At 39.5% G+C, this 25,804-nt stretch overlaps 1 long non-coding RNA gene across 1 annotated transcript in view; it reads left to right on the top strand.

The window, feature by feature from the left end:
- Positions 1-25,082, top strand: part of LOC125698196 (uncharacterized) — a 29,806-nt gene extending 4,724 nt beyond the window's left edge. Inside the window, exon 3 of the long non-coding RNA XR_007379106.1 lies at positions 44-25,082. This is a non-coding gene — a long non-coding RNA (uncharacterized LOC125698196). The remainder of the gene's footprint in view (positions 1-43) is intronic.
- Positions 25,083-25,804: the final 722 nt, after the last annotated feature.

Consider the following 25,804-nt stretch of genomic DNA (forward strand, 5'->3'; position numbering starts at 1 on the left):
AGCATTTGCTGAACAAGTCCCGTTTTCTTTTCTGTGTCTGTAGAGCTCTTGCTCTCCAGAAGGTTCTTTGCTGTGCTTCGGTGCTCATATGAAGTGTATCAAAAGCCTGATTTCATCCATGAAGGTTTTCTGGCTCAGGGAGTTTTTCCATGGACTTCTTCCTCTCTTGACTATTTGACCTCATCATCAGATACGTTTTCTGGTAACTTCAGATGCATACTTGTTTCAAAGTACTGTGATTAACAGAGCATACTGATTATTATTGATGTACTTAGTATGACTTCCAAGATGGGTAGCAATGTTTCAGTCCCTACTAGATAGAGCTGAAATCTCACATTCCTTACCCAAGATGATGTTAGTCATCTGCAGCAAGACATGTGATTTCAGTCCTTGGGAAAACAATGGTGCCGGCAGCTGTTTAGGTGTATCTGTTCAACTTGATCTTTCATTTCTGCTTTTCAAAGTTATTTGCAGCTACTAACTATAAGCTACTACGAATAGTGAGGGTAGCAGCCCCTTCCTTATAATGTTGCATGGGATGCATGTATGATGTCTATCAACATTGCTTTTAAAAAAAAACAGTCATTCAGGTTTGTGGTCAACATGATGCTTGTAACAGCTCAGAGGACCTCTAGCTGTAAGGCATCTCCTGCAGCTGCTTGAGAAAAGTGATAAGACAGGAGCAATGTCAGGTGTGTGTAACAAGATAGACATACTGAAAGAGCAAAATTTAAAAAAGCCAAGTTGAAGAAGCACAAGATTGTGCACCATTTTGTGTTTTACAAGATGTAAATCCAGCTCTTGTATTATTGACGGCTTCCCAGGTTTTAGTTGAGCCGCCTGAAATATGTGACTACTGGGCATGTAAGGGAAAGCAGCATAAACTAATACAACCTGACAATAGGTTAATCAGGGGAGAAAATAATCCCTCTGTGTAGCTTTCTGTATTCATTAGTTGTTTTTTTTCCTGCCTCTTTTTTTCTTGCCTGCTTTTACTTCATTTACTCCAGTACAGAGTCAGAACAAACTGTCAGACTTAAATTACTAAATTACATTTGTGAGATTTGGAATAAAGAGAGTGAGCTGTATTTCATTTCACTGTTTTAGCAGTAGTTCCATCATTGTCCAGAAGTTCATAATAAAATGATCTGCAATTTGCATGTTCCCTGTTCTGCCTTCCCTCTAGGTCTGATGAGAGCTGTGTTCAATAATTTGAGTTATATTTTGACAGTGGGTGATGGCCAAGATATAAAATCCTTTTCTTCCAGAAGGCCCCCTTCACACACACACACACACACACACACACAAAGCTTTTCCTATTTGTAAGAAAAAATAAATATACGTAGAAGTAATTACTGAAACTGGATTTTTCAAAAGGAATTCCAATTTCTTCAGCATACTGTCAAAGATATGTTGTGGTTCATTTTTAAATCTTAAAAGTATTTTACTTAGTTTTTGAGTGGTAGATAAGTCTTTAATAGGCTTCCAGTAAGCGTCTGATGGGAGTAGAAGCGAGTTTACTGCTATTAATGTGTTACTATCATAAAGGTATTGCTTCTTTATGAGAAAGTGTTTAAAGACTAATAATTACTAAATGCTTTGGTTATAGACCTTATTTAGTGATGTCCTGCATTACTGCTTGAATCATGTAGTCGTTTTTTGTACACTGCCCTCTCATTCCCTTGGTCAGCTTGCTTTTAACATCTGCATTGCCTGAAAGGCTCAGAGCTTGAATTCATCTGGCATTCAGGTAGTTATCTGTAGTCCCAAGAAACATGTGGTTAAGCGGTAGTTTCCATCGCTGTGCAGTATGTCAGCAGAAATGATGAAATTTCCCTTGAGCACTGGAGATTGTTCCTCATTTTAAAAGAATAAACATGACAACAACTCCATCTACACATGGAAAACCGGGAATTTTTATACATAACTATACTTTGAGCTGTCTCATTCAATTTGGAGGCAGTTTTGCTGGGTAGTCTGTAGATGCTCTAAGAAAGGTTGACTCTGAGCACTGGTTTGAAGGGACCTACTTGCTGAAGTTGTATCAGCAGAAGTAGCAGCTGTTAAAGCATCCACTTCTGTGTCTTGTTTTTCACACTCTCTAATGTTACAGTAATTGTCAATTTCTGTGATTAGCTGGAGAAATAAATAGTATGGAAAAACTACATTTGTCTGGACGGTGTTTTCTTTACAGTGCTTTTGTTAGTTGACTTCCCCAACTCTCCCCCCCTCACCCTGCTACAGGAAATTTTGGCTGTGTCTACTGATGCATGTTCCAAACGTGCTTCCACGTACGTTAATAGCTTCAGAAGGTAAGTAGGGTAAGTGTCCACTCCTCCACTAAGAGCCAGATGTGGCTGTCTGTGACATACTGCCTTCTAAAGAAGTCACCTGTCTGATAGAAGGAAATCATGAGGCCGTATCTCTACTCTTCAAAAAACAGTGCTTAGTGGGATCTTTCTGCCTTTGTGACCACATGGGAATTTAATACAGCTTCTGAGTAGTTGATAATAAGCGCTGTATTTATGTTAAGTCTTCATTTCACATTCACCATTGTAGCTTTTCTGTAACTTTGTAAAACTGGGCAAGTGCTGTGAAGGAGGTATTTAAGTATGTGGAACACAGGAAGTTCCATGTGAACTTGAGAGTGACAGAGCACTTGGACAGGCTGCAGGGAGAGGCTGTGGTGTGTCCTTCTCTGGACATAATCAAAACCCACCTGAACACGTTTCTGTGTAACCTACTATAGGAAGCCTGCTTTTAGCAAGGGCTTGGACTTATTTGTTGAGGTCCCTTCCACCCTCTGTCATCTGTTGACTTAATATAAGATGCTGGGCTAATACTGTACCCTGACGATTTTCTGACTTCTAAGAGAAAAACAAATAAATAGCATTTTTTAAATATCCTTGGAGTAAATTTAAAGTAAAATGTATAAACATTTGAAAGAAGCCATTCATATACTCAGCAAACGATGAGCAGCTCTCTTCTTTACTCTTGCAAATCCTGGAACAGTCTGCAGTATTATCCGAGATGCATTATTAGCTGAATGCTTTTATTTCTTTCTTCCAAAGTGGAGGATGTTACATACTTTCATGAGATTTAATTCAGTTCTTTAACTAGGTTAGCCTTTATTGACAAATCTTTTTAAGAAAGTACCTGAAAAAAACTTTTCTTAAAAAGCTTCAACTATTGCGTGTGCTGCTTTTTGCTAAGATTGCCGTGAGTGCCTAAACCAATAAAATCTACAGCCAATCTGAAAAGCTACTTGATTGGCTGTGGGATCTGAGTCATTTTTTACCACATCTGCCTGTGCAGCCACTTTGAAAATCTGTTGATTTGCACAAGTAATAGTAGATAATAAATTTTGTAATCATACGTGAACAACACTATGAAAGGTGTAAACAGCAGAAGGCAGTCTGTGACATGGCATGTAAACATGCCTTGCTGGGGACTAAGACAGTGACTCAAGAAGTTTCATCCTACCCCTGTTAGACATAGGCAGTGACTGCTCTCTGTCCTTGTCTAAACGAGTTCCAGGATTCCCTTAGAGCAACTAGGAGATCAGAGGTATCTCAAATGAAATGATGCTTAAATTTGGAAAGTGTTGCTATTGAGTATGCGACCCCTATTGCTGTAGTTAAAGTAGTAAGAATGTCTCCCCACGTTTCAGAATTTCATCAAAACAAGGTGGAGCCCAATCTGATGCATGGCACCTAATGAATAAGATGCAGGGTTATAACCAAAGCATACAAATTTATTTGCAGTGTTTGATTGGAGGATGAATCCTATTATAAATCCTATTATAAAATTCCAAACTGGGATTTGGATATTTTTTGTAAAATTGCTGGTGGATTCTGTTCAGGAGCTCTCTGACATTTTGCATTCTCATTTCTTTCACATATCAACAAGAGTTGGATCAGGCCTCGGACAGGATTAAGAACATCAGGAGGGCATGAGGAAAACAAGTTGAGTTTTTTTCTGTTGTAAGCTTGGTGTTCGTAAAATCCAAAGCTAACCCTGCCTTTAAACATGCATTTTCTCTTGCTTCCCCCCACCTGTCACTGCTTTACACTTGAGAACCATGGAACAGGAAACTGCTAGTTTAGTTTAGAGAATTTCCCATCTTAAACCTTCTCAAGGTGTACTTTAGTTGTTTGAATTTTTATGCTCTTATATGTATAGATATACGTGGTACTAATGCAGTTTTTGTCTGAAAATGAACCTGTGGTTGTTTGTTCTTGTGAGTGATGTGTTTCTTTACATGGATGTATACTGGAAAGCTGAAAGAAGGGAGTTGTTGTCAGTCTCAATAGAAGAATAGATTCTGGAGAAAGGGGCAGTAAAAGGGCTGATTTGCTAAGAATGAGCAGTATTTCCCCAAACCTTTTTATGGTTAAACCAGTACTTTTTTTCCACAAATGGTGGGTTAACAAAAGATGATTTTAAGTTGTAGATGTAAAACTTCAAACAAGCCAATCAGCATTTGGCCAGGGATTTCTTAGTGTCAGTGAGAAGAAAGTCCATCTTTAATATTCTTCCCACAAATAAAAAAAAATAAAATTGCAGCTTCCATTGAATTCACATACTTACATATAAGCACTGACGTTCACTACTTTACTAGACCAGAGTCTCAATAGCTGTCTATATGCCACAAAAGTATTGGTGCAATTGGCACTATTGGCACAGTTTTAAATGTACATGGATACATCTCTTTTTCTCATGGGTAGCTTATATAAAGTGACAGGGAGATAAACTGAAGAAATCTTCTTGTATTGTATTTGTTCCCTGTACAAAAAGGAGAATAAATATTTTATTATAAAACTTAAACACTTTTTTTTCCAAACGTGTCATTGATTCTTTTTCTAATAGATGATTACTTGTGCTTTTATTACAAGTCCCTTTAATGCTGACGTAACCTTCAGTGAGCATCCCAATGTTGAGAACTAATGACGAGTAACTTGCTGGGCTTTTTCTGATGAATAATCCCACTTCACTAAGGTCCTAAGTCAGCATGTTAGAGAATACCAGCTGAAGAGAATTTCTACTGAATATTTGGTTAGATCCATTTTTAATGTCAGTTCAGATAAGCTTGCAAAGTTTCAATGCTTATCAGAACTTCTTTAGTAGGAAATTGGGCTACAAACAGTTTTCTTTGTAGATTCAGTGCTGTTCTCAGATTCTGTTAGCTCAGCCCATATTATGGAAGACCTCCTAGGTTGCATTTTCTTCTGCTCTGCTTATGATACCATGCTGGAAACTGAGGCAAAGTCACAGAATAAATAAATGAAAATCAAAACTTCCAAATATAGATGAATGCCACTTTCAGATAGCTTTTGTGATAATTATTCACCCATAATATCACGTGTTGTTGGAACTATGTAGGACTGTCCTTTTAAAACAAAATCAAATGCTGCAATAGACAATACAGTGACTGTATTGTAGCATACTGAATTTGTTTAAAACTTCTGGTGTTAGTGAAACCTGTGTCATCACTGGCTGCTGCTGCAAAGAATCCTGAGATCCTTTTGTAAGGAGGTCCAGCACATTCATAACAGTGCCTCAGGAGTTGGTTGACTGATGCACAATACATTAAGATGAGTCAATATTATGAGATCAAAGACTGCTATTAAAGGAATTAAAAAAAAAAATACATTGTTCTTAAAAACAGAATCTCTAAAAGCTTGAGCCACTGAATTGATCTACTGCTAAATCTTTATTGCCTCTAAATAATTGTTAGTTTGATTGCCAGTTAGTCAGATTGCGTTTCTAAGCCAGGAGAGTTGGACAAATTTCTATTGCTCTTTATCATAAGCTGTCTTTTGGTACTGTTCCTGTACTGATGTAGCAGCTGCTGCTGTGAATCAAAACCCACACACAAGCAGGAGCAGCTCTTTGTTCAAGATAACACTTTTGAATGCAGTGTTACCTGGGTGCTCATCTCTTTCCTAATGAAGAAAAAAAAGAACTATGATTCTGCATGGTTGGCACGGCTTGAAAGGAAACAGCGTCTACCAACTGATACAGTTAGTAGATTATATAGGAAAATAACCCACACCGTTCTTCAATTCTAAAGAAATCTCCTATTAGTTCTCTATTTTTTTCCCCATTTGGTTACTCTTCATGTACTTTTTCTTCCCCTCGTGTAATGTTTTACAAATCGTGTCATTATTTGCAGAAAGTTTTAGGAAATAAGTGTCTCTTAGCACATATTAATTCTTCAGTTCAAAAATACTGAGATTATTTAATTGTACTGAACTTCATTTTAAGTCCAGCGTTGAAATGTTTCCATTATGCCTATTTGAAAATGTATGAATCATAGTGAAAGTGCCAATTCTGGAAAGTGTTTAATGTTAAATATATAATAAATGTCATAAGGGCTAAAAGAAATTAAACTCTTACCTATTGTCTACCTGCTTTGAGGGCTTAACAAATGAGCTGTGATTTCTGCTATATATTAACATTCAGAAAGTTTTTCACCACGAACATGTAATTGTTTGCATTAGAAGCTTAATTGTTGTATGCAAAATTAGAATCATGCCTGTGGGTATTTCAAATGGAAGACTTAATACCAGCTAACGACATCAGTGTAACTAGTAAAATTGCAGCAGGGAGAGTATTTAAGGATTTGCAGATTGGCCAAATTTATACTGATGAGAAATACATATGATTTAGTCAGTAAAATTTAATGAAACCATGCATATATTGAGGAAATAAAAGCATACAGGCATATTTGTTGCAATGTGTGGAAATTGGTTAACCTCTTACATGGGGGAAAAAATAAGTTCTGCTTTATGGGAATTTCTGCTTATTTTTCCAGAACACTGTTCCTTCTTTTGATGTAAGGTTATAGCCTCTTGCAGATAGGTTTCTTTAGGAAGTAAAACTTATTGAACTTGCTGTTTCTTCATAAACGTGTTTCTTTATCAGGAATACAGAGGCATATTTATTTGCAGAAGGAGCTGAGTAATTTGGGAATACAGAAAGAAATTGGAGCAGTTTCTATTCAAAGCTTTCCAAGTATTTTCTAGAAAACAACCTCTTGCTTTTTGGCAGTCTTCAACATTGTCTCATCATCTCCAACTCAAAGATACTCATACCTACAGTAAAGAATAACCAACTCCTTATGGTGGGTAATGTCGTAAGGCTCTGGGCCCTGGCAAAACTCCCCTGTGTTCATCATCTGGCTTGCCAGGTGAGCTATGGCATGTATCATAGGTTTTATTTCTGTTGTCCCAAGAAGTACAACTGCTTTTCACTTCTGTCTTCAGTGTGGGGTATGACCTCATCCTCTAATTTCACCGAAGTTTTGCTTACTCTAGATATAGGATGCTGTAAGTAACTTCTTGCCCTGAGTGGTATTAGATTTAGTATTTCAGATCTTGATATTAATCACAAAGAACAAAGAGATTCAAGGTGAAAATTAAATCAATATTTTGGACTCTAAGAGAAGGTATGGAATGTGGAATATTAGAATATGTTCATAGTTCACAGAAAATGCTTGAGACTTGCATGGTGTTAATAGGAAAGAGATGCAGATTCAAATACATCCGTACTTTGATGAACCAGACACAACTTTTGGGCAGTCAGTGGATGTACGAGCACTAAAATAGAATGAGATAAATCTCATCTTTAAAGTTGGACAGTTAATTCAGAGACTGAATCAAATTCAGAGGGTGAGCATGCGTTCTGCTAATGTAGAAACAGTATACAGAAGGAACAAAAGGTAAGCCTAATGATTTTATCCATAGAACATCTGAAAGGAAGTAGAACAGAACAACATGTTTTAAGCAAACAGCTCACAAAGTAACTCTCTGATACATCAAAGCTAATTAGGACAGAGTCCAACAATTACAGAAGATATTTAGTTGCAAAGAGATACCCAGCAGTGTTTTGTCTTATCTTCTCAGCAGATCATTAGAGGCTTCCTGTTACATTTTTTCTTGACTTCTTTTCAGGAAAATCTATTGCTCTCTCCTCAGGAGAAGATTGAAGCCTACCAGAACAATTCATTTGGCCTACTCCCAGCCACCTTGTTTTTTTGAGGTGCAGTCAGGGAATAATAATAGGCTGAATGAATAGTTCTTGCAGTAGTAGTCTGCTCTGATGGTTGGCTTTCCTCATTTTCCTCATCTTGCTACACAACAGATGTTTAAAAGTTTGAGCCAATCAAACCCGTTGCACTTGTGCAAATTGCTTTGCAGATGTTTACAGAAATTAATTTATGTCACAGAGTTGAGCCATGGGCTTTGCTATAGCAGCAAGTTTGGGTACCGCTGCTGTGGCATGTCCTCAGGTTTCTGAGGAAAAGATAGAAACTATCTCTAGTGGTTAATGTAGGGAGAGAAGGGGCTGGCACAACGAGAGGGGTTTCTAAAAGTCTCAGTGTCAGTGTCATCTTTTCCTTTCGTATGATTTTGCCCATGATAGCAGCTCGATAGTGTAGGGCACTATTACTACACAGAATAACAGCAACTCTTTCTGTACGTAAAGTCTCGATAGATAGTTCTCCAACTGCTTGGAAAAGTATTTCCCTTACATATAAGAGTGGGAGGAAAAGAGAGAGCTAGCCTGTCTGATGCTTAAAGGTATGATTGTTTATTTTTACAGAGGCTAGTATTCAAAAGAAAATCTTCTGGGCCAAACCTATTCTCATGCACACAGCACTTGTTTTTTTCTCCTGTATCAGCCCTTTTCCACAGCCCTCTAACGGTAAGGCACTGTGTGGCTCAATTCTCCTCTCAGCCATGGGATTTCTAACTCAAATTTGTCATGCTCTTGGGGGGAAATGTGTGTGCTGTACAAGTATGTTTTTCAGGGCTTCATCTTCATCACGATTTGTCATGCTTGATGTAAAGCATATCCTGCCATTTTTCTAAGCAGAGGGAGGCATTGTATAACCTTTCTAGAACAGATGCTTCATTGCTACTTAACATCTACAGTCCACTGTTTGTAGCTGTTATCCATAGGAAGCCTTACTTTTCAGTGAAAAGGGTTTGGGTCTAGAAAAATGCAGATGATGTCTGCAATGGATTCTTCCTGGGTTTTGTTGTTTTTGGGAGTGGGGAAGGTTGGCTTTATTTCAATTTAATCTTCAATGATGAAGCAACTGAATATAATACAAAAATATGTTAGCTTTCTGAAATCAAGGAAACTTCCAACATCCAAGCTCAAAATCCTGACAGTCAGTTCTAACATTTGCAAGTATACACTTGCAAAGAAGAAAAATATTTTGACATCTAGGCTGTCAGATAATCTGTCAGTAGTGGTTGCGTCATTCATGGAGAGAAATGATAACTTCCAGAGTCATTTACTGGGAAAAGAATAGGCTTAATGCTGTGAAATGTCCTTCCAGATGCTAGAGAAGCTACCTAGCATTTTTGCAGGGGAAGTTGTTTGGCTTTTAAACATGGGTACTTCTCTTCTGAGAAAAACACAGAAAAATAAGTACTTGACAGAAATCATCAAAGAAAAGGATATACCTGCAGACAACAGTGTGTTCAAATATGTTTAGAAAGCATAAGGAACCTCACACTGAAGGACATAATGCAAACAAGAAAGGAAAGTAGCACTCAGAAACACGCTCCATGCAGTAAAGGCTCCTGGGTTACACACCAAATGTTTTTTCTTCTGTTTACTTTCCTTGGAATAATTTTTAAAAGCAGTTCTGCTGTGCCTGGAAAAACTGCAGTGTCTTTGGGCAGAGGTGTTTTCCTGGCACAGTGCAATGACTGGTATGTAGAGATCTCATTGCTGTTGGGTTTACATCTCCCAGTTTTGCTTCGCTGACATTTCATTTTCCTTTGTGATAAAAAGTAGCCTGTTTCTTTAAAGATATGTATGAGCATTATGTGTAATGATTCTAGTAATAATTTCTGAAGTGCTGCTCAGAGGACTAATGTCCAATTTTTATCTACTTGCATATTACTGTTAGGTGGTATCAGTCTGAGTCTACTGGTATGCCTGCTCTTAATCTGTGTTCCATACTGATTAATGAATAAGAATTAAGTAATGATTCTGGCTTCTTGAAAATAAAATACATCTGTGTGTGCATCTTATTATATCATGAGAAATTAGTAAATTTGTTACTCTTGAGTATTGCTTCTGCTAGGAGTGACAATGATAAAAGCCTTGGTTTTGCAAGAATAAGCAAGCCCAGGCCACACAGAAGGGCTGAAAAACTTTAAAGATTATTCAGCACTTAGAGAAAGGTGTTTGTAACACAGGCAGTCTCAGCTTTCAAGTTCTTACTTCTGCCTCTGTCTCATTAGTCAACCAGGTCTCACTGGAACGTAGCTTTCCCTTGACGGTTAATGCCAGCAGTAATGCTCCATTCATCTGCTTCTGCCAGAATCTTTTGTCATTGCTTTTCCTGATGCATGAGATATTTTCCCTTTTCGGATAAGTTGGATTCTTAGATTCAAATGATGACATTTGCTCTGAGCTTCACGTGTCCTGAGTCACTTGTTAGAAACTACCAAGTAAAATGTGTCAGATGTGATCTTGGAGTGTTATACTGTATCTACATCAAGCTTTTATTCTGTTGTTATTCTTAGTGGAAAGACAACATACCCATTATTCCATTATTTATTATATTATTATTCCATTGATGTGGAACTTTCTTGTTTTACTGCTTTCACTTATGTTCAGGGAAGCTAACAAATGAAAACCTGTTATTGTTTTCATCCTCCTTATATATTGCTCTGTATTTCTTCCTTTTCTGAGGCAAAACAGAAATGAGGGAAAGAGAAGACTGATAGTAAGAGTAAGCAAACCAAGGTGAACATTTCAAGTTTGGGCATTTTTTCATAGAAGCTTTAATATCCTATTTAAAGAGTTTATAGTTATTCCATATGAAATAACAATAGCGTTATCTTTAACAAAATAAAATAAAATAAAATAAAATAAAATCTACCATTTCTAATGGTAACCAGCTTAGCAACACTGAGGTCAGTTGAGGACAAGTTACACAAACTTTATCCATTGTGTCTCTAACCCATATTTAATATATTTTAAAATACTTCATCTGAGTTGACAAGATGTGCATATGGTATCTGAGTTACCAGACTGAGGAGCTGTAGCCTTTCGCCTTCCTCTCTCTGTCTCCTCACCATGGTGCTTCACTCACAATGTTACAGCATCAGACTTACATTATCGGTCCTCTTTAGTCACTAATGCATCCAACATGTTAAAATGTTCAGTACAAATTAAAATCATAAGTAATGGGAGCACATTTCAGCTTCAAAATTACATTTTTTTCACAAAATCATGTATATTTTTAAAAAGTAGTTAAGCCTTTTGAAATATATTATGGATGTAGTCATGATTTATTTGCAGACAGTTATGTACTGAAAAAACCTGACAAGTTTCAATCTTGCATTTCATAAACTAGCTTTTTGTGTATACAAAGCACATGTCAGCAGTTTGTATCTAAACAACATGACAGTTGGCTTCTCCGTGTGGCAACTTGTGAAGAAAAATATTTGGGGACTGCACATTTGTGACATGATAAAATGTAATGAAATGTTCAGGAACTAGTTATTTAGAAGTATCTTGTATCCATACAATGAAAATAAAGCAATAAAACGTGCTTGCATTGCTATATCACAGTTCAGCTGCCTGCAATGTCTGAACACATTCAAAACACTCCAAATTCAGCGATGCTGTTGTTTTTTTCCAAATAGGTATACTAAGATGTTACATTTTTATCAGTGAGCTATCTTTGCATCAAAGCAATATCTGCATTTGTCTTTAAACTGTTTAGGTTTGTTGTTTTTTTTCCCCCCATCCTAGCTGTGGTGAGATGAGAGACATACTGTAGTGACACATTCTGTTTGGATTTTGTGTTGAGGGACATGGTTTAGTGAGTACTGTTGGTGATAGGTGGATGGTTGGACCTGATGATCTTGAAAGTCTTTTCCAACCTTGGTGATTCTGTAATTCTCTGTTAACTTCAGTGGGATCAGGAGTCAGCTGCCGAGAAGAGAATAATACTGTTCCTTGATGAAGCTGAGCCAAAACAAGAAGTTACATACTTTCTTCTATCTGTTGCCATATTTCTGATTGCATCTTTCGTGCTAGTCTAACAGTCAGGCAGTGCAGAAAGCAAGGTCAGCTTGCTGATCCACATGAAGGAAATTTAAAAGCAGGATTCATCTTGTGCTAATTGCGAGAGGAAAGTCACTGTTCACTTAGTATAGACTCCAAGCAGTGAGTCAACACACAACCACAGGATATTTAAAATGAGTATGATAAGAACTGAAAATGCCAAATGCAGCATTGCTGAAATATTTTATTTTGTAAAAAAAGGAGAAGATATAAAGGTATATCATTCAATTTTTTTCTGATATAAATGCTATAAATGCAACTGGGAGACACTAAATTTCATGTTTAAAGCAGAAAAGGCTGAGCAGGGCACAGGAAGAAAACTAGGATGATATAGAAGTAGTTTACGTCCAGTTGAATGGCTATTTAAATAAGCATTGCAGCACACAGTCTTTCAAATAGAAATGAGGATCATCAGCAAGCCTAAAACACATCATAAAATGCAGTGCATGAAAATAGTTTAAAACCCCCAAGCATTTTTATTATTACTTTGTCAAAGATGTAGATTCTTTTTTTATCTCTTTTTGTTTGTTGTCAAGCCTGCTGGTATATTAAGTATTTATAGTATATAAAATAATTTCTTGTGGGTTTTTTTACTACTACGTCTCGTAAATTGTCTCAGATTTCTGTTCATGTTTGTCTTTTAATTTCTTGTGCCTCATTCATTCTTCTGAAATCAATAAACACCAAATAAATAATAAAAAAAAAAATAGTAATGAACTGTGCAAAGGTAAGTAGCTTCCTGGTGTGGTCACTAGGGGGAAAAAAGTTGGCTTTATCTCCCAGATATTCCCATGAGTCAAAACAGTCATGCAAATATCTGAGCTTTGTATCCAGGATTTTCTTTCCTCATTTTCAAATTCTTTCTGTTCCTTTCAAGCCAAACATAAGCTAATAATGCTTCCAAATGCATACATCCTATTTAATTAAAAAAGTTCTTTCTGCTATCTCAACTAAGTGATAAAAACCAGACATTGTAGGGTGCAGGCCAGACTCCAGATTCTGATGTCCCTGAAATTATCTTTAAATAAAGAATTTTAAAACTTCTTTCTTGTTTCCTTCCTATTGTATCAACACATTCTTCGGTGTTTTCTCATCATAATGATGTCCAGTTTTGTAGTTGAGATTGTTTTTACTGCTTTTTTTTTTATCATTCTGACTCTTCTAGTGTGTTTCTGCAGAATTCTTTTTTAGTTTAGGCTTATTTGTTTCAGTGATAAATAGTTTTGCATACAGTTTTGCATTCCAAGCCATGCATCCTTTCAAAGCTACTTTTATAATTATTTCAAAAGGAGAAAAAATACTTGGGAAAAAAGAAAAAACCAACAGTTAACCTGTCCAGTTACATGACTCTTGAACAGAGGATCGTGGGATTAGTCAGTAAGGCAAACGTGGCAAATAATATATCACCAGGACTTCAGTGAAATATTTGGAAATGCATCATTCAGTTTTGCACTTGGCAAGTAAAGTTCACTAGGAATGATGGCACTGCCTGAAGCACTAGATGAGGGTGGATGTCCCAGGCTGCATGTGGGGCATGGTTCTGTCCTACCTGTTATGTTGGTAAGTAGCTGAGAAAAGAAGGAAGGAAGCTGATTTTTATTGCAACTAAATAGAATTCAGTTAGACTGAATAGTCTAGCATATTTGCAATAAAGCAAATGCAGGGTTGAAAATAATAAAATGACAGTACTTTGCGCCTAGTGTGACCTAGTGCTGCTAAGGCAATGTGGTCAAGAACAGAGTTGTTCCAGAACAGTCCGGGTAACAGAAATGCTGAATGAAACCTAGGAGCAGCATCAAGCAAGTGCATACAGCACAAACAGATGGAGTTTTGAATAGCAGAGATACTGCTTAACATATATTACCTTTTCACAAGATTTTGTGATCGCACTGAAATAGTGATTTCAGTTCCATCTCAGAAAAATATTAAGGTGGTATATGAAACGGCAGAAAATTAACATGGAGATTAAAAATTATGATTTAAACAACAAATGTAAAAAAAAAAAGCAAAAACAAAAACACATGAAACTTACTGGTTATTCTAATTAACAGTGTCTTGAGTGCAGTAGACTTATTAAGTTCTGGGCTCCCCAGTACAAAAAAGACAGGGATCTCTTGGAAAGAGTCCAGCGGAGGGCCACAAAGATGGTGAAGGGCCTGGAGCATCTCTCCTATGAAGAAAGGCTGAGTGAACTGGGTCTGTTCAGCCTTGAGAAAAGGAGACTGAGAGGGGACCTGATCCAGGTCTATAAGTATCTAAGGTGTGGGGGGCAGAATGGCGAGGCCGGACTCTTTTCAGCAGTGTGTGGAGACAGGACAAGGGGAAACGGCTGGAAACTGCAGCATAGGAAGTTCCGCACAAATGTGCGCAAGAACTTCTTTACAGTGAGGTGACGGAGCACTGGAACAGGCTGCCCAGGGAGGTGGTGGAGTCTCCTTCTCTGGAGATGTTCAAGACCTGCCTGGATGCCTACCTGTGCGACCTGCTGTAGGGAACCTGCTTTGGCAGGGGGGTTGGACTCCATGATCTCTGGAGGTCCCTTCCAACCCCTGCAATTCTGTGAAGTTCCCTAAGGTTTGGTTCCCAAGTCTTGACTTTGTGTTCACAGTTTCAGAGATAACTGTCACCAAAAAATGGGAATATTGGTCATGTTTATTGTGCTTCTTGCTTATCTCAATCCCCAAATTTGACACATGCTTTTCTGTTCTTCTAAAACAGGTTTGAATATTCAGAATTGTTATGCAATTTGTATTAGAGTGCAAGTTACTAAATAAAACTAAAGAAAGTAGATGAAATTTAAAAATATAAAACTCAGACTAAGTATTAGCAAACATTTCATTTCTGATACCAATCTGGCAGTATAAGTAATTGGGTTGTACATCTAAAACCAGATAGGAAAAGACAGAAAAAATCAGTGATTCATTTTGTATTGGTTGGATGTGGTAGAATAACTCATAAAGCAGGTTTTCAACATCTGAAACTTCTACTGCATCCAGGAAGTTGAAACTGCATACACATGCATGCAAGGGGCTCCAGAATTTTACCATATAATTGGAAAATCTACCAACTTTCATCTGACAAGGTAATCCCAAAGTATTCTGTTCTGCATGAGAATGAGGACTTTAAAAAAAAGGAATCTATTTATTTTGAAATAAATAGGAAAGAGTAAATTTTTCAAGATTCTTAAATTGTCACAGATCATTTTGTCTTTTGAGCTTTGGTTTTCAGTTCTGCCATCTATCTGGCAGCTTAGTTTGCTCAGATGGAGGGAGTGACTATGTGACTTTGAGTATCTGGAAATCCAGATCTGCGGAAAAGAATTTTTTGGAGGCTGAGCTTGCTTCTCTGCCTGCAGAAAGAGTTGTTACCCGTTTAACGAGGCATTGTCACAGTCAAAATTACATTCTGTTTATTAATTTAGGGTCTTTAGGATATTAGTATACATTTGTTTGAATATAGATGTTGAGAATTCACTGGAAGGAAAGCAAATGTCAAGGATCAAGAATTGCATGTTACATTACTTTGATTGCGTGAACAGCTTAGCAGAGGTTACCCTGTTGTAAGAAGGGACCAAGAAGCACACAAAACTCATCATCAGTTCATATTTCTGTTGACCAGAGTTCTGGAAGTGAGCAGGGTGAATGGAGAAGAATTTCAGCTTTATAGCATGTTTTCTATAAAAAGCTCCCTTTTGATGTCTCTGTTTCATTCTTCTCGTTTTCCATATCAAAGCTAAAACTTCCTTTTCCTGCAATTCCTCCATTTTACATCATTGCAGCACAGTGAATTAACTCTTCCAAATCAGGAGTCGACAATGTATAGCTTAAGGAGGCACCTAATCACTGATTTATAGTCCTAAAAAAATCACAAGCCTTCTCAGATGACATTTTCATTGTCAGTAAATTGAAGATGGGTTTAGCAAACAGCTGCTTTGTACAGAATAAGGATAGGACATCTTATTCTTACGTGGAGCATGCAGTAGTTACTGTATATGAGGAATCATGAAGGAGCCAAGTAACTCTGGATTATTGATCTATTTGTCTGCTGGGAGTTTGTGAACGAAAAATGTTTTGCCCTCTTGTTCTTAATTCAGTTGCCATTAGTGTAGAGGTTACTCCGGGATCACTGTGAAAGGAATTGATATAATGCCTACAGTGCTGAAAGAATGTTTCTTCTCTAAATAAAAATATATGGAAGTTAACATTAAAAAAAAAATAGATATATACAGTGTTTGGTAACTTAGAAACCACAGTGTTTTACAGAACCAAGATCAATCAAAAGCTGCTATACTGCATGGCTTAAGGCCTTGTAGAATTGTACTTTGCACATAAACAGCCTAACTGTAGTGTAAGCAGTAATTATTACCCCATCTCCTAATAGATCTATTTACACTTATTTTGTTTGACTGACATCATAAAAGGTAAACTAGCTCCATTTTGTGCGTGGTATAAATATACTTCTGATTTCATTGTAATTGCTTGCAGTAGTTTGTTTTGTCACAGCGGATGAGACCTTCCCTCATTCACACTTCTAAAATCCTCTTGACTTGATATAACAGAAATGTAACTACAAAACTTTGTGCAAGCTATGATACAGTGAATAGCATTTGCAGTAATGCATGAATCATAGTTTGCCCTTCTTTATATCCAGCTAACAGGGAGTGCTTTGTCGTAATTTCTACAGTATGTTTTCTTATATCTAGGAGAACAACTGTGTCTTTTATAACAATGAACAAGGAACTGCAAAAGTCTCCAAGCTCAGTGCAGGTGTTTACAGCTTTTTGCCTTTCTCTTGACGTATTTTGTGCCAGCACGCGTAATGGACTGGCTGCTTTTCAGCATACACTTTTCGCGGGAGCCTGGCAGGATCCTCCGAATGTGCTTGCCTCCCTGGATTACATCGTGTTCCCTGTTGCATTCCCTTTCTTGCTCTTCTGCCACACTTTGCTGCCTATTTGAATTTTTTTCACCTTCAGAGCAGAAGTAATTTGGCTTTTTTAATTTTACTACTCTTTTAAAGAACTTGTCATCCTTCTCTATGCTCGACTGGTTCTCGGCGTCAGCTTGAAGCTGGGCCAGAAGGTGCTTTGGCCCCACTGCAGCTGCCAGCTGCAGGCCTCACGTTTTGTTTCCCAGCCTGCTCTCTGCAGGGCCTGCTCAGAGACCATGGCACCACACCTGCACTGGCAGTCCTTGGACAGGAGATGTTTGCAGGGCATACGGAAAATATCCTCCTGTAAGGATCACCAATATGAGTTTTCAAAGCCTTCCTGCATTGCTATGTATGTTTGGAACCAGTAACAGAAAGGGAGGCATGGCTGCATGCCAATGGAGCCTGGGCTACCAGCGTGAGCAGTGCTGAACCCGAAGGGAGGAGGTTGCAAGGAACTGAAAGGAGGGCAGCTAGCTCGACGATCATATTAGCCCCTCAAAAAGCGGGTCTGGGACCTGTGGGTAAAGGAGAGGAAGGCTATGAGAAATCTGAACAGCTGCAATAATTTGTGTTTGAGAAATGGACCATACACAAGGAACTATTTCTTCTCAGAAAGACTGGTGAAGCAGTGGCACGGGCTGCTCAGGGAGGTGGTGGAGTCACCGTCCCTGGAGGTGTTCAAGAGCCATGTGAATCATAGAATCATAGAATCACCAAGGTTGGAAAAGACCTAAAAGATCATCCAGTCCAACCGTTCACCTATTCCCAATAGCTCCCACTAAACCATGTCCCTCAACACAACATCCAGCCTTTCCTTGAACACCCCCAGGGTCGGTGACTCCACCACCTCCCTGGGCAGTCCATTCCAGTGCCTGACCACCCTTTCTGAAAAGTAATACTTCCTCATGTCCAGCCTGAATTTCCCCTGCCGTAGCTTGAAACCATTCCCTCTGGTCCTATCACTAATGACACGAGAGAAGAGGCCGACCCCCAGCTCACTACAACTCCCTTCAGGAAGTTATAGAGAGCAATAAGGTCTCCCCTGAGCCTCCTCTTCTCCAGGCTGAACATTCCCAGCTCCTTCAGCCTCTCCTCATATGGCCTGTGTTCCAGACCCCTCACCAGCTTTGTTGCCCTCCTTTGAACACGTTCCAGGGCCTCAATATCTTTCTTGCAGTGAGGGGCCCAAAACTGGACACAGTACTCGAGGTGCAGCCTCACTAGTGCTGAGTATAGGGGATGTGGCACTGAGGGACGTGGGCAGTGGGCTTGGTGGAGGAGGGCTGACAGTTGGACTAGATTGTCTTAGAGATCCTTTCCGGCCTTGGTGATTCTGTGACCTCAGTTATGTGCCTGTGTGTGGATGAGGTGCCATACCCTGAGTGCTCTGGAGATGGCCAAAGGAGGAGCAGGGGACCTACAGGCTGCCTCAGGCCCCTGGCAGTAGTTTCTGAGATCAGATATTCACACCATGACATTTCTGCACAGACAGACAGACACAAACAGGCCTTGGCTGACATGGCTGACAGACAATCTACAACCTGTTCAAACTGTGACTAAATCTAGCAGTGGCTTTGAGCAGACCTCTGCTTAGAAACCACTGCTGTGTCCTACCTACGCCCATGTAATCCCCTGTGTGAAATGATAACCCTTCGCTTCTCCCTGAAATTCAGTGGCATGCTTTCATTCCTTATTTCAATATTGTTTTTACTTGAGCAACTTTCATCATAGTCCAGCACTACATACGGGCCTCAGCACTGCTCAGAAATCTCAGTATGAGTAAGAACTGGAAGAGATTTTTAAAATGCTATTCAGCTTCTTTTGAAGTCAGCATGAATTAATATGCAGAATTGAAAAAGCATGATACTATAGGTTAAAACAGTGTTTGTGCAAGGCTGCCCTTCAGCAAACACAGTTACTCTGAGCAGAATGCATTGGTGGTGCGTATCTACAGTGCCAAAAGACTATTTTTTATGGGCTGTGTTGGAAAGAAATAAAAATTCATACCTCATTTTTTTTGTAAACAGAAAGCAGCTGTTTGCAGCACTAGACATTAAGCTAGGAACTCCTAAAAGATTTATGTTAACTAAGAGCATTTAATAAGTTCACAATGTGAGCGCTAATGAATGAGTTGATTTTAATACGAATCATATTTTACCATAGAAACATCATTATGTTTTGACTACCTACAGTTTAATTTTATCCTTATTTGACATTCTTGGTAGGCGAGGCCAAAAGCAAACTGGGATATCCAGTACTACAGATCTAGATAAAAAGAAAAAAGAGAACTCTGAGATAAATCTGAGTCATCTGAAGCACAGCTGAGAAAACAGAGAAGTGTCTGAACTCAAAGCAGCACTCCCTAGCTGGTAAGGATGAAGCCCAGCATCACCAATCTCACTGCAAAAAGTGTGAAAGGAGGACCACGGTCGTTAAGAAAGAAAGAGAAGAGAGATCTGGGAGCAAAAAAGAAGGAGGGCTGCTTGGTTTTGCCAATATTCTGCTTGCTAGCTGAGAAGCATGACTATGTTCTACTTCATAGAATCACAGAATATCCCAAGTTGGAATGGACCCATGAAGATCATCCAACTCTTTCATTCATTGTCTCAGCTGCCTTTGTGCAGCGAGGCAGCTGCCTTGCTGATGGACGGACAAAGCTGGATTCTCCAACTACAGGACCCTAAATTCACAGTCACTGAGTAATTAAAAACAGGCAAACGTGTGCATGCTTGTTAAAATACAGCACTGCACTTATAAATGTAATTGAGCTGTGAATAATTCCTCACATTTCATTATAAACTAATACAAATCCATTACAGGGCAATGAATGGGTCCTGCTAATAGCAAGTTCATATCTTTGTTCTGCAGTCTGCAGCCACACACAACTTTGCAAAGGCTGAGCCAACACTAGCATGATGTTTTGGTGGCACTTCCTGCCTCCTTTCCACATATGAACAGGACATTGCAAGCTGTCAGTATGTTTAGTACCAGAATCTTAGCACATCTTGAAAGTCTTGTATGCATACTTCTGGATATATTAAAGCATTTCTGCTGTTACTGTGCTAAAGAGAAACTTGTTTTTCTCTCCCTTGAAACAAACCCTGTAGGGCCAGATGGATATTATCTTATTGCCAGTGACATGAAGGCAACATCTCAGATATGGATTATCTCAGAGTTATCCTTCTTGACAAATGGATTGTGAAGCCATAATTATTTCATCTTTCAAAACAGTTTCCAGTCATGCCTTAGCCAAATGAGCACCAACAAAGTCTCTGTAGCGCTGACCATAGGCGTATATTTTCTTTCCCCTTTTTTATCCTGTGCATTTCAGGGTTTTTCATTCTGCTGTGTGAAAGGCATATGCATAGACTAAGCACATTCAGAGGGCTTTATGTGTTCCTTGTTTGGTTAGCTCAGTGACATACAGAATCACCCACCAACTATTTCATCAGAACCACAACACATCTGCATGCAGCCCTGGCTAAGAAGTTCTGCAGAAATGCCCATGCTCTGCCAAACACACTGATTCTTTGACAGTGACTTCTACCATTTGCTTCTCCCCCCAAATTATTGCATCCGGTTTTACTCCTCAGACATTTGGGGAAGCAGAGAAAGGCACAAAAGGGAAAAAAATATTGGAGTGTATTTTTAGTTCCCTTTATTGCATTTCAGTACAATTGCTTTCTGGTTTCAAAGGAAGTATAACTGAAACTCAATGTGGTTTTAGAATAAGGAAAATGTTAGATAAAAAATAACATTTTAAATCAGGGAAATGATCTCTGAATTAAAATACTTTCTTCTTGTGGCTTTGCAGAATCACCTTCCCTTTGCCTTTAGGGTAGTCAGAACAATTTTCATGCCAAACCAATATTTGAATTCTTGTTCTTTCCAAAGAAAACTAGTGGGTGGGTTTCTGTCTGGGAGCTAAACCAGAGAATTTCCCTAGGGTTTAGCTGCAATTCAGCTTTGGGGAGGCCAGCATCCAGTCCATCATGCTGGTTTCCATCAACAATGGCACGTAGTGTCACGTAGCAGACACAGGAGAGCTTTATGCTAAGATTGTTATGAGGACTGCTCTGAAAGTAATGCCTCCTATTTTGTATGTTGGCCCACAACACCAGAGGCAGATGTTGGTGCTATGGCTGTAGACGTTGAACCTTCCTATTAATACACTGTTCCATTTTGGTGCTGTGTGACAGATGGCAGAAGAGGGGCACTCTGACACAATGGTGACTGTCATGGAAGTATGTATGAAGCAAAGGTGTGTCATTGAATTCCTCCACGTGGAATGGCACCCACTGACATTCAAGGATATTTACTGAATACTTCTGGAGACCAGGCAGTGGATGTGAGCACGCTGAGGTGCTGGGTTGTACCTTTCAGCTGTGTTGACAGCAACAATGGGACTCCAGTGCGGACTGTTACAAGCACAGCACGCAGCTCTCATTCATCACTGGCAGAAATGCACAGCTATGGTGGTGACTGTGTTGACAAACAGTGTTTTGTATCTGAGTTGTGCTCTATCAAATGGTGTTATTATGCTTTTTGTTTCCATGGAAATAAACAGGAGGTATTACTTTTGGAGCAGTCTACATACAATGCCTCCTTTCCCACTGATCATGCTAGAAATGTAGTCTACAGCAAACACCATTCCTTTTTTTACAGGAGTGATCCTGTGCTTTCAGGTACATGGCACAACATTCAGCCATGAGCCATGTCTTTAACTGGCTGCTATTGCTATTTCAACCCAAAAAGAAAACATTGAGAATATTCAGAAGAAAATATCCTATATAACTTTGCTTTTTGTTTGTTTATCTGTTTTTGCTGTGGCACAGCTAACAAAGGGATGATTAACAAAGATGGACAACATTGCAGTCACTGTGGGCTGCTGAAGTTGACCAGGTAAGTGCAGCATACCAAGTCAAGCAATGAAGGAGCATAAAATTTGCCCCGTGAAAGAAAAAGAGAAGAAACTCTCTTCACTTGCAGGAAGAAAATTTTGACTGGGAAATACCAGGGAGCTTGCATGAAAAGCAGTAAGACAAATAGATCTGATCTCTGTGGCCCATGTCAAAATTCCTTTGGATGGCAGCAAGACTGGGATCCAACTGTAATCACGCAGCTGCAGCTGCCAGGGAACACTAGTAACCTATGCACATGAATACCTGCATGTTTCCACTTAGTGCATCTTCCAGCAAACACCTCTTTTTGGGGGCAAGGTAGTTTTTAACTCTAATACTCTCGGTGTGCTGCTGATTGTGCACCAACACAAACTGGGGAACCAGCTGGATACAGATCTCACCAACTCTTTCTGAGATGTGTTGCAGATGGAGCACAGAGACTCTCAGACTCTAAGATGATATATGAATCCTGAGGCAAAAGAAGACCTGAACCCAAATAATCAGCTGGGGCTTTTCCCATCTGACTGACCTCCTCTATAATCTTTCTGGATAATGACCAAAAATAAGCTGTGTATTTCACCAATAATCTAATGATACAGAATTTGTACTATCTGCGTATGCACACACCTGCAAAAGATAGAAATTTGTTTGTATTTTTTGAGGTAATATTTATGAGCTAATAACTTTTTATGTAATATACGCACTGCTTCTGCAACTACAAATTATAGATATACATATGCTTTTAAAATGTGCTAGTATGACACTTGTAAGACATGTTTCTCAATGAAGAATTAATATTTCTTTTTTTCTCACTTCATTTCTCATTGCAATGCACAAGAAAGCAGTTTCAACTTATTTTGGCGGACTTGCACTTAGAAATGTGTAGCATTTATTTGCAATACTGCTCTCACAAAATGTTGCCATGTTATTGCACTTCTTTGAAGTTTTTCTCTGAAAGGTTCTTTGCAAAGGCTGTGTAGGAGGCTTTGCTACAGGGAGGTTTGGAATTGTTTTTCTGAAAATTGTTCTGAAAAGTCTGTCCTTTTCAAGGTCTTGGCCAGGTGCACAGCTATTTTCCTCTTTCCATTTTCTTCAACTCTGCAGCACAGAATAATAGTTCCTATCTAAAATTTTATATATATAATGCATTGCAGACTCTACCACATACTTCCCTTTTCAGCAGCTTTATTGAACACCAAGGCACTTTCAGTGATTCTTCTGCCTGCCTAACATTCAGTCTCTGAGATCAGCCAAACATAGGGACCAGTTCTACCACCATTACAGCCATGATACTTTCTTTACATTACATTCCCAAACGTCAATGGATCTCTCATAAATTGTTCATAAATCTCATAAATCTGTGTCAAGAGTTAACAGCATCTGTCTCATGCTCACCTGCATCACCAAACAGCCTCTTGAGGAAGGTGTCTTCATGAATACTGACCAGCCAGCAACAGCACAGCAGCCAGTCCCCCTGGCTCCCTCCAGGTTTCACCACTGCCACAGAAAGGAGAACTAGAGCTCCCAGAGTACTCCAATGCTATTCTGCATGGGATTTCAGCTCATCACAACACAGAAGAAACACTAGAAGCCCAATTCTCTTCACTCAGTGTTGTCAAGCACGTGTCAGTGGGCTGGTAGATTGAACCTTGTGTCCATAATGAAGAGGAGTAGCCATGTGGTCTACCAGTAAAGACCCCAGTCTGCTTCAAATGCTGTCGGTTCCTTTCCTTATGAATGCCACAAATATCCTGCACAGAACACAGCACTGACCTGGTTAATGCAGCACACTGGGCTGGTAGTGGCACTCTTCTAAGGCTGTTCCTCCAGGAAGCTCACCAACATCCTTGCAGGATCAGACTAAAGCTATGCTTTGACACTGTGCCTTTTGCACAGAGAGGCAACCCTAAGGTTTTTGCATACATTGATACATACATGAGAAAGCAGATATTTTCTCTAGTCCCAGGCAGTTGCAGTAAAGATCCATAGAGAACCTGAATAGTCATAATTTCTTAGTGTGTTAAGCAGTTCAGACTATGGAAAGAAGACATTTCTGAGAAACAGATTTTATAGACTGAGCTGAACAGATTTTTGGCATTATTTGTAAGCCAGTCATTGTTAAGCCTTTGTACTTAGAAGAGCAATTATGTCTCCTTTGGAAACATCCTTAGTTGAACTCTTAAAATAATAAAAACACTCCTCCGTAAGACCACATTAACATATGGTTTTCGTAATGACAGCACAAACAAATCACCCACTCATCACACACATTTAGGAAGAAGACAGGAACAAACAGAACAAAAAATTTCTACAGATTACTTAGAGGTCCTGATCAACCAAGGGGAAAAAAAAAAAAAAAAAAAAGTGAACTAAACTGAATTCAGAATTTGTCTATGGGATATTGAATACAGATAAAATATGCATCATACAAATAACCAAAACCAAAAATACCACTGAACTTTGTAAGGCAAAGTTTATAGATATCAAGCTGCAAAACTGTTTTGCAGAAATGTCAAGCTGCGGATGCCTAGCTTTCTAGTTTGCTTTTTAACTTTGGTGATGCATCATCAGTAAGCAAGAAAGAGAGAAGGTGTGTTTGCACCAGTGACCAGCTGGAGTACCTTTGCTCTAAGGGGACTTAGCACCCCCCAGAAACTTGTGGGCAAGTCCCAGCCAAACCAGAGCCTTCACTACATGCACTGCTTCACCTCCAAGAGCAGCAGCAGGAATCTGCATTCTTGAAGCTCATGTGCATCTTCTTGGAGCTGAGCACAGGGAACAAACTGGACTACCAGCAGTGGCCAGCACAGCTCCCATGCAGCTCCCTGTGACAGCATCAGCATGATGTCAGTGCAGAGGAAAAAGAGCAAATAAGATCCACGTTCAAAATGGAGTTTGTAGTCTGACAGAGACCCAGAGGGAGCCTTTACTGGGAAACAATTAAAAAAAATGAGCGAGGGCAAATTCCTCTAAGGAGTGTTTTTGCCTACATGTAGTTCTGTTGTTTTTGCTTGCTCTCTTCCAAGTGAATCTATGTCTTGTGAATAAAAGAATGGATAAGAAAACTCTATGCACTCATTTTGATTCCATTTGGGAAAGGGGGCAAAGCAGATCTCTCACACTTGTCATTCCCTCAGAGCAGAATCACTGAGCAGCCCAAGTTGGAAGAGACCCACAGGGATCATTGAGGCCATCTCCTGGTTCCACAGAGGACCACCCAAAATCAACCTCCATATTTGAGAGCACTGCCCAGATGCTCTCTGAACTCCAGCACTGGTGGCCATGCCCACAGCCCCGTGCATCCCGTTCCCTGCCCACCGCCCTGTGGTGCAGCCCCTTTCCCTGACCCCCAGCTGCCCTCCCCTGACGCAGCTCCATGCCGTTCCCTCGGGCCCTGTCGCTGTCACACAGAGCAGAGCTCAGCGCTGCCCCTCCGCTCCCTGTGAGGAGCTGCAGCCGCCATCAGGCCTCCCCTCAGCTCCTCTGCTCTGCGCTGAGCACAGCGAGGGTTCTCAGCCTCTCTCATACATCCTATCGTCTACACCCTTCCCCATCTTTGTAGCCCTCCCTTGGACACTCTCTAATAGTTTTATGTCCTTAAATTTTGGCACCCAAACCCTCACCCAGTACTGGAGGTGATGGCACAGAGCAGAGGGGATGCCCGGTGGCAGTGCTGGGCCCGGTGCACCCCAGGTACAGGTTTACCCTTTTGGCAGACAAGACTAAAGTACAGCTGTAAAGAATGAGGGCTGAACAGGAGCTCCTGCTACCGCATCCTGACTGTTGCAGCAGTCTGTAGGACTGCCTAGATAGTAGCAGCGCTGGGAAACATGTGGTGATAAAACTTACGTAGGTAGAGCCAGAGT

This window comes from Lagopus muta, chromosome 1, assembly GCF_023343835.1.
Source record: "Lagopus muta isolate bLagMut1 chromosome 1, bLagMut1 primary, whole genome shotgun sequence".
Taxonomy (NCBI): domain Eukaryota; kingdom Metazoa; phylum Chordata; class Aves; order Galliformes; family Phasianidae; genus Lagopus; species Lagopus muta.